Source organism: Nomascus leucogenys, chromosome 7b (assembly GCF_006542625.1).
Source record: "Nomascus leucogenys isolate Asia chromosome 7b, Asia_NLE_v1, whole genome shotgun sequence".
Classification (NCBI taxonomy): Eukaryota; Metazoa; Chordata; class Mammalia; order Primates; family Hylobatidae; genus Nomascus; species Nomascus leucogenys.
The window spans coordinates 93,774,579-93,787,967 of NC_044387.1; the positions used below are offsets into that span (position 1 = coordinate 93,774,579).

Genomic DNA, 13,389 nt, shown 5'->3' on the forward strand with positions numbered 1-13,389 from the left:
GTGCTCGCTTCGGCAGCACACATACTAAAAATTGGAACGATACAGAGAAGATTAGCATGGCCCCTGCGCAAGGATGACACGCAAAAAAAATTAAGCACTTGGCCAGGATCACACAGCTGATAAGTAGTGGAGCACAAACTGGAAACCAAGACAAAATTGTGCTGTTAGCCTGCTGCCACAATAAATAGTAAAAGAAATAGAATGAGAAATTGGAGAACCTGAAATAACAGTACCTCTTTAAAAAATTATAGCGCATAATTTGAATGTGCATGAATCGCACCTGCTCTCTGTGAGCCACAGAGTCCTCTCTCTTTTACCGTGTTTCCTGCATCCATCTTCTGTTCATATTTGGCTTGAAACAGTTCTTACCTGGACAGTCAGAAACTTAAAGCAGCTGAATGGTGTTTTCTACAAAGTCAGATATGGAAAGCTGCCAAAATATCAGTCCTTGGGACAGAGTTTTTAAGTGATTGTAATTCTAGGAGTAAAACCAGTCACTCAGTAAATATTTGTTAAATGAATGAATGAGTTAATGAATAAATGAGTGAGGGGATTAGATTCTTGGGTAGAGGAGAGGTTCTTGGGAGGTAATGATTCATAATTATTTATTGTGTGTCTGCGCTGTGCACTATGAATGATATTGCAGTGTCGCTGAAGGTGAAGTTCAGCAACTGATCACCACTATTTCCTCAAGGTCCTCTCCAAAGCACAAGCTACTTGGCTAGCCTGGCTGCTGAGTCCTACTGTAAACCCTCAGTCTTCTCCCTTGTAAAATAAGGGATTTAATTGTTTTTATTGCTTCTTCTACTTCCCATTTTTCTATGAGTATATGATTCTAAATATCATTTTAAAACAAACATGTTTATTTTAAAATAGTTTTTGATTTACAGAAAAATTGTTAACTTAGTACAGAGACTTCCTATATACCGTATACCCAGTTTCCTCTATTTTTTTTTTTTTTTTTTTGAGATGGAGTCTCGCTCTGTCGCCCAGGCTGGAGTGCAGTGGCGCAATCTCGGCTCACTGCAAGCTCTGCCTCCCGGGTTCACGCCACTCTCCTGCCTCAGCCTCTCCGAGTAGCTGGGACTACAGGTGCCCGCCACCACGCCCGGCTAATTTTTTGTATTTTTAGTAGAGACGGGGTTTCACCGTGGTCTCGATCTCCTGACCTCGTGGTCCGCCCGCCTCGGCCTCCCAAAGTGCTGGGATTACAAGCGTGAGCCACTGCGCCCGGCCTAGTTTCCTCTATTATTTAACTCTTACATTAGTGTGGTCCATTTTTTATAATTAGTAAATCTACATTAATACATTATTATTAACTAAAGTTCATACTTTATTTTTACTTAGTTTTTACCTTTTTCTGTTGCGGGATCCCCTGCCCAGAACACCACATTACATTTAGTTGTAGTGTCACTTCAGGCTCCTCAGTGTCTCTGACTTTCCCTGTTTTTGATGACTGACCGTTTTGAGGAATACTGGTCAAGTATTTTGTAGAATGCCTCTCAACTTAGATCTGTCTAATATTGGTCTTATGGTTAAACTTGGGTTGTGTGTTTGTAGAAAGAGGACCACAGAGTTAAAGTGCCATTTCCACCATGTCATATCACACATGAACATACAAGTCAGGAACATAACTTATCACTATTGATTTAACTTCAATCACCTGGCTCAAGTCGTTTTTGTTATGTGGCTCCACTGCACATTTACTCTTTTTCTCCCCCTTTCCATAGTACACTCTGTGGAAGGAAGTCCCTGTGCACCGTCCATATGTAAGGAGTGGGGAGTTTTGCTCTACCTCTTTGAGGGCGGAGTAACTACATAAATTTTGGAGAATTTTTCTTCACATGAAATTTGTCCATTGTTGCTTATTTATTTACTTGTATTAGGATGAACTCATGTATATTTATTCTATACTTTGGATTATTTTATACTTTGGATTAAAATATTCCTTGCTCAAACTGTCCCAGCTTTTGCCTTTAGGGGCTCCTTTAGTTGCCTCTTGTGTCTCTGTGGCATGCCCCATCGAGGTTGTGGTTTTTATTTTTGTTTTGTTTTTGAGCACTTTCTTCCTTTCTGGCACTGAAAGATTGTTCCAGGCTCATCTTGTGTATTTCCTGTCCCAGTACTAGAATCAGCCATTTCTCCAAGGAGCCCTGGTTCCTTTCATTGAAGAATAAATTAGAAACCAAGATCTGGGAGCTAGGTGTGCTCATTAGTACTGGTGTGTCAAAGCTTCTCATTCCTCTCAGCTGACAGAGCAAGGAAATATACTGTGTATACCAACCTGTGTAAATACACGAATCTATGAATATTGCTATGCATAACCATCTGTATCTATAACAACCTAAACATGAGTTTATACTGATGCTTCCAACCCTAATCCATTACTACATGAATCATTTGAGCCTCCTCCTCTTGCTCATCTGTAACCTCCTGCTCCAGCAGTGGGAACCTAACTCCTACTATCAGCCACTTATTTAATTGTTCATTTCCAGTATACATGTATAGCAGCATCAGAATTGTTAACACATACCTCATGGTAAACAATTTCATCAGCTAGAGTACAGTGTTTATATACGGTGTCTTTTACCTTTAGATTGATAGACTCCACTCATTTCCAAAGTTACATAGGTCTGCAACTTCCCCCTCACTATGCCTTTCAGTGAGGTTGTTTCATACATGAGTAATAAAGTTAGATTGTTTTGTCACATTCTGTTTTCATCCTGGGATTGTCCAACCTCCTAAATAATTGTTTGTAATTTGCATGCATTAAGGTTCAGTCTTTGTGCTGAAAAGTTCTGTGGGTTTTGACAAGCGCATAGTGTCTTGTACATACCATTACATTATGATACAGAATAGTCTCTCTGCCCTAAAATATCTCCTGTGGTTTACCTGTTCAACCCTCCCCTTCCTCCTGCCCTGAACTCCTGGCAGCCATTGATCTTTTTACCATCTCTATAGTTTTACCCCTTCTAGAATGCCATATAATTGGAATCATGTGGTATGTAGCCATTACATACTGGCTTTTTTCACTTAGCAATATACATTTAAGATTCATCTACGTATTTTCATGGCTTGGTAATTTCTTTTTATCACTGAATAATATTCCATTGTATAGATATACCAGTTTGTGTATATTTTCACTTGTTGGAGGACATCTTGGTTGCTTACAGATTTGGAAATTAAGAACAGAGTTGCGTGCTGGGCATGGTGGCTCATGCCTGTAATCTCAGCACTTTGGGAGGCTGAGATGGGTGGATCATCTGAGGGCAGGAGTTTGAGACCAGCCTGGCCAACATGGTGAAACCCTGTCTCTACTAAAAATACAAAAATTAGCCAGACATGGTGGCACATGCCTGTGATCCCGGCTGCTCAGGAGGCTGAGACAGGAGAATTATTTGAACCTGGGAGGCAGAGGTTGCGGTGAGCTGAGATCATGCCACTGTACTCCAGCCTGGGCGACAGAGCAAGATCCATCTCAAAAAAAAAAAAAAAAAAAAAAAAAGAATAGAGGTGCTGGGGCTGGACATGGTGGCTCACGCTTGTAATCCCAGCACTTTAGGAGGCCAAGGTGGGTATGTCACCTGAGGTCAGGAGTTTGAGACCAGTCTGACCAACATGGTGAAACCCCATCTCTACTAAAAATACAAAAATACATAAAACAAAAAAAATTAGCCGGGCATGGTGGCAGGTGCCCTGTAGTCCCAGCTACTGGAGAGGCTGAGGCAGAAGAATCACTTGAACTTGGGAGGTGGAGGTTGCAGTGAGCCGAGATAGCGCCACTGCACTCCAGCCTGGGCAACGGAGTGAGACTTTGTCTAAAAAAAAAAATGAAAGAGAATAGAGGTGCTATAAATATTTGTATGCAGGTTTTGTGTGGACATAAGTTTTCAATATCTTTTTGACATTTATTTTTCAGATCAATTAAAATCATTATTTGTAATAATCTAGCCTTTATATGGCTTCTCAAATATAGCTATTTAAAAAATAATAAACACATTCATATAATAAATCCATTCAGAATCAGACACCATTTTGTATAAAAGTGTAAACAATGAATCTGCAATTATTTTATGGAATAAGATAACTTTAGGGCAGTTTAGCAGTATTTCATTTAACATTCTTTGAAATTTGTGCAGACCTGTGGTCTGTGGAAGCTGTTTCTTTTACATTGCAAACAGGGAAATTTATAGGTGTTAAATTTGCTACAAAATTGTTCCTTTATTGCTCCTTTACTAATAAAACATATTGAAAATTACATATTTGGAAATCTAAATAGAAGCATTTTCAAATTGAAATAATAAATATGACACAGTATTAGATAACTAAAACTTGCTCCCTTTATGTGTATACATATCAGGTAGGACACATGAAATGCCAGGAAATAGGCAATGATGATATTTTCTCTGGATATTTAATCTCTAAACACATGAAATATATTATGTACAGTATAATCCTGTTGAAATATAACTTGTTATTCCAGAGGATTGGGTATGTGTTAGAGAGTCACCTATGTCCACTGAAAGTTCAAAGCATAGCAACAATTCTACGAAAAAAACCCACACCTTTCTATAACACTGTCTTCTATCAAATGACAATTTGATCAAATTAATCTTTGCCTTTAATACTAATATTCTAAATAAGCCTCCTTCTTTGGGCATGAATTAACAAAAATTGCCCCTGGATTGTTACCACCTTGCAGAATTTTTACCATGCTTCCTCACGCTATGTTAGTGACTTGTGTTGATTGGTCCAGTATGGCTCAAGTGTAAATATCTTGACGTTAGAAAGATTTAACAATTTTAAGTGGTTTATTGTGTGTCTTAAGCTATCTTATGTCTATAGTTTATTGTATGTCTTAAGTTACTTTATGTAAAATATTTGAGAAAATAGAGAAGGATAAGTATCAGTGAGAATGAAGGGTTTAACAATATCACACAAGGTCAATGTCTTTCCCCTCCCCATAGAAATTTTGACCATTTTAGTGTCAGAAAATTAATGAGTCTGCCAGGCGCGGTGGCTCACGCTTGTAATCCCAGCACTTTGGGAGGCTGAGGCGGGCGGATCATGAGGTCAGGAGATTGAGACCATCCTGGCTAACACATCCCGTTTCTACTAAAAATACAAAAAATAAGCCAGGCGTGGTGGCAGGCGCCTGTAGTCCCAGCTACTTGGGAGGCTGAGGCAGGAGAATGGCGTGAACCCAAGAGGCAGAGCTTGCATTGAGTCAAGATGGCGTCACTGCACTCCAGCCTGGGCGACAGAGCAAGACTCCATCTCAAAAAAAAAAAAAAAAAAAAAAAAAAAGAAAATTAATGAGTCTAAAGCTATCTCAGCAAATAATGGGATTTTCTTTCCTGACCTAAAAGGTTCTGAGATTTCTCCATTAGAAGCCTGCCTCACTGAGAGGTGAGGACTTTTTAACCAACAAGCCTGGAGGTTTTAGGGCTTTAGTTTAGCGTAAGGAATTCAGGAGAGAATCCCTGGGAATGTGATTCTCCCTGAAGCAAGTCACATGTTATGATGCATTAGATGAGAGCTTCTGTGGAAGACCATGTCCCTCTTAACATTATAACAGGGGAAATCTTCCTTCTACCTCTTTTTTCATACCCCTTCCCTGTGTGACAGAGGGCTCTTCAGATGCTTAGCTGCCTCTCCTATTCTAGGATCACTTTCTGTCCTTTCTGGTTTTCATCTTTATCTCCCTTTCTCCATGTCTCTTCCTATCCTTTTGCTCCCATGAAACTATTTGTGCTATGCTCTGTATCCTTCCAGGTTGTGACTCATGTCTCATTTGAATCTGGAGAAGCAGCAAGATAGACTAAGACATGAATTCCCTGGATCTTCATTGGTAGTTCCCTGCATACTTTTTTTTTTTTTTTTTTTTGAGATGGAGTCTCGCTCTGTCACCCATGCTGGAGTGCAATGGCGCAATCTCAGCTCACTGCAACTTCTGCCTCCCAGGCTCAAGTGATTCTCCTGCCTCAGCCTCCCAAGTAGCTGCGATTACAGGCATGCACCACTGCGCCCAGCTAATTTTTGTATTTTTAGTAGAGACAGGGTTTCACCATGTTGCCCAGGCTGGTCTTGAACTCCTGACCTCAAGTGATCCATCCGCCTTGGCCTCCCAAAGTGTTGGGATTACAGGTGTGAACCACTGCGTCCAGTCTCCCTGCATACTCTTAAGTATGCCAATATTAGGTGAGTGGATATACATGTCTCTGGAAAAAGAACATTTTGTGGCCTTACAATGGTTGTTCTTTTCAGTATCCCCCTGACATGGCAAAATAAACTTACTGAGTGCCAAAGATCCTCCAGGAGGAAAGGGATGAAGACCTGGGGAAGGGATCTCCATCCCATTTGAGATTCAAGCTACGTAAAACTTTCTGAAGGGCTAAGCTAGCCCTGACTAAGGTCTCCCAAGAAGAGAGAGTCTGGCTCAGTGACAGGTTCAACACCAGAGCCTAGAGGTTTGTGGGGACAGCTTGTTCTAGATCCTTGTGTAGCTGTGGTTACAAGCCCAATTATACCCAGCCACTTTGGCAAAGCTGTCCTGTTTAGGGAACAGTGGCTGATTGTGTGAGTGTAAATCCAATAAGCTGTTGTCTTGGGAGTCCATACGCACAGTGCTACCCTCCTGCCTGCACAGTGTTCCATAGCAGCAAGGCCATTCCTACAGCAAGACAAGGACTCACTGAAGCCTGATGGAACCAGTTTTCAACAGTGACATTGTATAGAAGTTATGTTTAAAACGAGAACCTGTTAATGGACTGGTCACGTGGACCACTGAAACAAGACTACTACCTTTGGACTAAGTTAATTCCCAGGTTTCTGTACAACAGAGAGAATGAAGTTTCCTTAAGAAAGAGAAACCAAATTACCTACTATATGGAGGAATGGAGGCTTAAGCAAGCAATTGGAAAAATATAGAGAGATGCCCAAATTTTTCATCCTAAACTGATAGAGATCCATACAGATTATATTTAGTATGCTAATTCATTGTGAATCTCTAAGAGCTGAAGGGTTTGCTAAATTTGTTTGATTACTGAACTTTAAAAAAAAAACTATATATCTCAAGAGACTGGATTCTAAGGAACACTTGTTATAACAGAAAATGCTTCTTCAGTGACAGAATTTTAGGTACTAGGTCATGACAAAGTAGCAGCACATTGGGGGCAGAGGCCCTTTCCTGGCACCCACCAATATAGTTGTCTGACTGTCTCAGAGTAGACTAGTTCCATGGTTCTGTGCTGTTAATCATGTTACTCTAGTGACTCTAACCCAAGGAGGGCAAAGTGTGCAGTGAGACAGTGCTGAGATGGGAATCCAACTTCCTCCTTAGCTCCATCTATCATTATTAGCCTTTGAATAATGCCCACCACCTGCAATTGCTCGTTGGCTGCATGAGAGTAGAGATTTCCCGTTTTATTGTCTTATGCATCCTCAGTGTCTAGAACTGTGCCAGGTACCATTTAAGTACTCAATAACTATTTATCAAATGAATGAACTTCTGATCTAACACTGTCCTGGCAAAGACACTAAAAGCCTAACTTAGCAATTTCTTTTGTACAGTTTGTACCTTGTGGCTACAAAGATTCAGGAAGTATGAGAACAGTGATGACTTGGAACTACTAACTAGGTTTGGTGGGCCCAATCCTCAGCAGCAAACAGTAAATAATATTTTATTTATAAATCAAGTGAAACCTATCTTTTCCCAGGTTGGACCAACCCAGAATAGGGGTCAGGGGTACAACCATCTCAAACCACATCAGCTGAATCACCATCCCCCTAGTTCCACATTGCTCAATCTGAGGATAAATTGCAACATATTTAGCAACCTGTATGGTGGCATATGTTTTATAAATAAATGTATTTCTATAAATCAGTATATAAATAAAAATTAAAAATATTCCTTTCTATTCTTTAAACTAAACTATGTATCACAAAACTGTTAGCTTACAAGGCAACATTTTCATCAAATCATTCTAATAATTTCTAAATCATTATTGATTTTTGGAAATTACTGGTATGGTCTTATGTTTGGTGAGCTCTCACTAAACTAAATGCTGCTTGTCTCTAAGCTACAGTTTTATGGAGGAAACTGTACTAAATGCTTCCAATGGCTTCTCCTTGTGTCGATGGTTATTAGGTGTGGTCCCAGGCATGTGCCTCAGCAGGAGAGTGATTGGGTGGGGTTCCCATCGTGTTTAAAATGCTAATGTTTCTCACGTCATCTGTACCCAGAGTACTTTTGCTTCTGCCCTATCTACAACCCTGTCACCAGCCCAGCTTGTTCTGCTACTCCTGCCAACCCTGGACCCCTCCTGAGCAACAAGTAGGCACTGCGTCTGTCTCAGCTTCCACCTTGGTCTTCTTATATCATGCTGCCCCGTCCAGGTGCACCAGTCCCAATTCCCAAAACCACCCATGCAGTGGCCACTGCATGATGTCATTTGGTGGCATGTGGTCTAACTTAAGCTACTTACCAACCATTAGGGCAGAATTTCCAATTTCAACCTGCAGTAACATCATGCCTGTGTGTATTGGCTGAATATCAGCCATGGCCCCATCTCTTCTGAGTAGTTCCGCAAATCTCAAGGCCTTCTCTCACATTTATGTTAGAACAAGGCCATGAATGCTGTTTTCTTCTAACTCATGATCCTACCATTTCGTCTTCTGTTTCTCATCTCCATCAAATGGCTCCCATTTTGATGCCTTGATTCCTGGAAGGAGCTACTGTTTTGCTTTGCCTCTTAACATCACTCAGGTGATGCTGCCCTTGCTAATACTCTGTCTCTGAGCTGAAGCAGGAGAAAATCCCCTCTGTTGGCCTGAGTGGCCAATGGTTACCAGCCCAAGGCTGCCTCATGCTCTTACTTACTCCCTACTATAATCCCGAGTCTGTGGATGATCACATCAGAAAACACCCTCAGTTTACTGTTGCCTCCCGCTGCTCACCATCTTCTGAATTAAGACTGCACATTCTGGCTCTTTGCCTTGGGTAATTTTTTTCCCCAATAACTTGGGAGCTTTGATTCCCAGTGGCTTAGGAGAGTTGTTCTCCACACAGCTGGGCACCAGAAGCAGCCAGCTGAATGGGACCAAGGCATGAAGACTGAAAACCTTGCAGGTGACTTGGATCTGCATTCCAGGTTGAGAATCTCTAGCTTAGGAGTCTCTTTGGAGTTCTAAAGGAAATACTCAATTTCCCCCATCTGTCAGGCCCCTGTCACATCTACCGACATGCGCAATGGGATTAATTCTTAAGAAATTCATATACAGCTTAGATTGTTGCTCAGAGAGTCCTGCCACTCTGTGTACCACCCCTATGGACACTGATGCACAATTTCCTTTGGGTTGATCTCATAAGTTGCATTTCCAAAAAAAAAAGAAAGAAAGAAAATAATAAGACCTTGACATCATAAGGAAACCACTTTTAGTTGCTCCATTTCCTGGAGCCTACAGCTGGCAAAATGCCTGGGACAAGATATATTCAATTCAAGGCAAAGCAGAGTTGTTAGGAGAAGCAGATGGCCCACCTAAGGTGAAAAAATTACTTTCTTGTGAGGATAGGCGGGGCAATTTATTCACCTCTTCCTCTAGGAAGGTGAGAACGTGTGGAGACAAAATAAATAAAACACATTACAAGCTCATCCCACAGATGAACAGAACAATTGGTGCTGAACAAGGCTACAGGAGGCATCTTCCAGCCTCCAGGAGGGCTGTAGGAGCTTGTCATGCATGCATTAAAGTGCCCCCGGAACTCGAAAACCATTCCATCAGAGGAGCTAATAAGAACCAACGAGTCATTGACAACAGCAACCATCAGTAACCCTCTCTGAGAGCTAGTAATGAACAGCAACAAATATTGGGGATAGTTAAGATGAGCCAGGTAAAGGTTCAGGAAAATGACTGAATAGATTACAAAGCAGCAGGAACTGTGATCCATCTGAAGAAAGGGGAATCGTGTGAGTGGAGGTGTGGCAGCTAGATAATCTGCACATATTGAGGTAAGGGGAGGCCAGGCAGTGAGAATTTGCTGTGATTTATCTAACACTTTCCAGATGAGAGAGACACGTTTCTTGGTAGCCACTTGTGTTCAGATAATCTAGAAAGTACATTTCATTCAGAAGATTTCTCCAGTATCTGGATGCTGCACCCCTTAAGGTTATGCAATGCTTTTGCATTGAATCCTTGTTCACAAGCAACAGTCTGATTATGAATTTGGTCTCCCAGGTACCTTGATAATGGGCAGAATGTGTCCAAGATCGAGGAAACAAGTTTGGAGATCCTTGGAAAGGCTTATTGTGTACCTGTTACAAATAAATAAATGTGGGTTTTGTTTGAGAGTTTGGTTAGCATGGGTCAGTTTCAACCTAATCACCCAGCAACACCGACAAAATCCTCTCTTGGGACCTGCATGGCTGAGGGTCAGACCCCAGAACACTTTGGCCACTCCTCTGTATTGCCATCTCGTGAGGCTCCACTGGAGCAGCCTGGGCCTTCTTCCCTGACATCTGTGCCTGTTTAAATGTAACACAATCAGCCCAGAAAGTCATCTCCCCACCAGTTCCTTTAAAATCAACAGAGGATAATTCTAAGTAATGTTTTCTGTAATGCATTCTGGAGTCTCATAGCCCTGAACCTTAGGAAACAAGTTGCATCTTGCACTCCGTGAGCATATACCCAAGTAGCAAACTCTCAGCTTCCCACAGTGGTCCCTGCTGTCTTCTTCACCCTGATGGGGTGAGTCTTGGTGAGGTCACATGATGATGTACAGGGGATCCTTAAGCAAGGAGTTGGAAAGGAAAGGTTACGCTGCCAAGCACAGCTCCAACCCAGAGCCCTCATGCCCCCTTGATCATGTCGTTTGAATGGGGGATGGCTTGGGTTAAATGAAGAAAGGGGTGGGTGTTCTCATCTACAAGAGCAGAACTAGAAGGGTGCTTCTTGTCAGCTGTGTGGCTGGGTGCACAGCTTTCCCCATTTTTCCACTGTTGAAAAGTGTGTGTGCTTCTGTGGCTGGTGCTGGCATTCTCATCCCTGACTCTTGTAAAGGGGCAACATCATCGCTTCAAGCACTCTGTCTTAGTTTTCTCCTCCCTAGGATGTGAATAGTTGACATTGTGCACTCCTTGGTGGGCACTATGTGCTTGCTTGCTATAGGACACTTGTTCACTGGTATTTTGGTAACCAGTAGTTTTTGTCTGTCTCCAGAATAAGAGGGAAACAGCAGTGACCCAACTCTGGAAATTATCTACCAGGCTCACATCCCATATATTGCCCTGTATCCCTTGAAAACAGCAAATTTATATGCACGATAAAAACATTAAATTGCATATTAATTTCTTCTTCCCCAAATTTGGAGAGTTGGCAGAAGGACTAATAAAGATGACTAGTGTGAATAGTCTCTCAAAATAGCCATTTCATAAATTAAATAGGAGATGCATTCACTGCAGCTGAGATTTATGAAGGTTCTGTGAGGTGGCAAAACAGGGTTTGCAATTCAGGATTTTATTGCCCTTAGGGGCTGTGGCTAATCTGTTGTGAAGCGAGGTTTCAGTTGGGTAAAGATTGAGTAACTAGAACAGAGATGCATTGTGTAACCCCTGTTTCCTTTTTATTTCTTGCGGACCAGTGAATATCCTAAGTCCCAAACTGTACGCCAGCTTAGTAGATTAAATTTTTGAGTGTTTTGTATCATGACAGCTCAGCATTTGTTGCAAAAAGTGGACACAGATAACCATGGCCATTATATCAGTCTCTGTGCTGATGCTGAATTTGTCTGACAGACTCACACAAGGGCTTCCAAATAGACTTTTCTTTAAAGGGAAAGAGAATTGGCATTTACCAATTACTTACTCTGTCTCCAAACGACCTTTATTTCTCGTGGCAAATCTGTGACATTGGTATTACAGGTATTTCACCTTTGTTCTGAATAGGATTGAGGCTCAGAGAAACTAAATAGCTTGCCCAAGTTACTTAATTAAGAACCTTAGAAGCCTAAAGCAAACATGATCTCTTCTGGTCCGTTTTATACAGGAGAAGTGAGGTTTCAGAATTTAAACCAGGCCTATCTGCCTCCAAATCCATTGCTCCTTCCACTGTGCTGTGTGGCTGCATGAACACACTAGGAGGAGCTGGAGAAATGCCATAGGGTTTTAAAGCACCACCAATAAAATCATGCGAAAGAAAATATATTTTGAAAAAAAGGCTGATTGTCATATTGAAGCGCCCCACTGGCAAGTATCTAGGAGGCCCTGGTAAGACCAGCATGTGTGCCTTGGGGTGTTTTGAGTACCTGGGAGGGCAGGGGCCGTGCAGTCTCCTCTCCCGCAGTGTAGATGAGCCGGGCAGGGACAGCAGCAATGCTGCCTCCCCAAAGTCATCTGCCTACTTCCAGTCAGAGGCCCTAACGTTTTCCTAGTTATCTGAGTGTCATCTCTTACGATGACTTATCCTGCTCAAAGCCTCTTTATTTAAACATTTGCCAAGTGGGAGGGATTCTGTCCCCACAACTGCTTCCTCATTTCGGTGCTCACTCCCAACGCACAGCTCAGACGCCTGTGCGCGGGTCTGCCATAAGAGCCTCCCAAACGATGCTCCCTGCTGCCAGTCACTCCTTGCGCCCATCTTGTGGCTGCTAGATAGATCGTCCTACAGCACAGCTCCGATGATCTCATACCTCTGCTCAAAAGGAAGGAAGTTTCCAAATTTCAAACTCCAGTGCCAGGCGCGGTGGCGCGCCTGTGGTCCGGGTGACTGAGGAGGCTGAGGTGGGAGGATCGCTTAAGCCCAGGAGTTGCAGGCTGCAGGGAGCTATGATTGCATCACTGCACTCCAGCCTGGGCAACAGTGTGGGACCCCGTCTCTTAAAAATAATAAAAATAAATTAATTGTAAAAGTTTGAAACCAAATTTCAAAGTCAAACCTAGAAAGCGTCTGGAGCCATCCCCAGGCTCCTGGGGCCCTCTGCCTTCGTGTGACGGCCTCTAGGACTAGAGTGCTTGGTTTGTTTTTGGAAGCCATTTCCTCAGAGTGATGGTTTCTGAGGAACCATCAGCTGCAAGAGTTCTGCTTTATAGGAATATACACATAAGAAGAAAATAGAAATAGCCTAGAACTCTCCGGATTTCATGACATCATCACACACACACCCAAACATACACACACACACACACACACACACACACACTCACATCATCACACACACCACACACACACAATCACATCTTCACACACAACACACACACAATCACATCACACAACACACACACACACACACACACACACACACACACACACGGCCTTTGTCTTTTTATATTTAGTTGTTATCTAGCGCCACCTGGTGTTAAAACTAAACAGCACCTCTGGAGAAAAAACAAGAAT

General features: G+C 42.2%; 1 pseudogene; it reads left to right on the plus strand.

The window, feature by feature from the left end:
* On the plus strand, window positions 1–100 carry LOC115836238 (annotated as a pseudogene).
* The last annotated feature ends 13,289 nt before the right edge of the window (window positions 101–13,389 follow it).